Source organism: Pyxicephalus adspersus, chromosome 12, assembly GCF_032062135.1.
Source record: "Pyxicephalus adspersus chromosome 12, UCB_Pads_2.0, whole genome shotgun sequence".
NCBI lineage: Eukaryota > Metazoa > Chordata > Amphibia > Anura > Pyxicephalidae > Pyxicephalus > Pyxicephalus adspersus.
In genome coordinates this window covers 1,616,284-1,616,862 of record NC_092869.1, presented here as the reverse complement: position 1 = coordinate 1,616,862, position 579 = coordinate 1,616,284, and the positions used below count along the sequence as shown (strand labels likewise).

At 42.3% G+C, this 579-nt stretch overlaps 2 long non-coding RNA genes across 3 annotated transcripts in view; both read right to left on the bottom strand.

Moving 5' to 3' along the window:
* The window catches only part of LOC140342247 (uncharacterized), a 1,438-nt gene extending 1,224 nt beyond the window's left edge, over positions 1-214 (bottom strand). Inside the window, exon 1 of the long non-coding RNA XR_011923020.1 lies at positions 47-214. This is a non-coding gene — a long non-coding RNA (uncharacterized lncRNA). The remainder of the gene's footprint in view (positions 1-46) is intronic.
* LOC140341727 (uncharacterized) overlaps positions 1-579 on the bottom strand; it is a 26,608-nt gene that overhangs the window by 9,423 nt on the left and 16,606 nt on the right. The gene's annotated exons all lie outside the window — the stretch shown is intronic.

The window sequence follows — 579 nt, the reverse complement described above, 5'->3', positions numbered from 1 at the left end:
CTGCACAGCAGAAGGCATGCAAAGGGATTGGCAGACTGTCACAAACCTATGTCTAAATGAACCTTATTGCACATTCTCAGTGCGTATCATTACTCTGCACATACCAAGTATGCGCTCCAATCAGAGACTAGGGCGGCACTATATGAAGGCTCCATGATTTCCTATATCGTGACAACTTCCCTATTCCTATTTCCCGATTCCTGCTTCTCGCTGCTCATGCATCCTTCACTCTCGCATCTGATTATCCGTGTAGGAACTCCAAGGTTTGTCTGCAAGCTATTACCACCTCTGTTTATCTGGAAAGCCATTAGACCCTACCACCACTATTTATCTGCAAAGTCATTGGACATTTATCACTTCTGCCTGCAAAGTCATCGAACATTTACCAAAACATTTACACTGTTATCTGCCCAGTCATTGGACATTTACCACTCTGTTATATCTGCAATTATATCTGCAAGGTCATTGGACATTTATCACTGTATTTTCCTGCAAATAAGCTAAAAGGGACATTTACCCCTGTTTACCAATACACGTGTGTGTGATCTCCCAGTTAATCACCATTAAGATTCCCTCAAG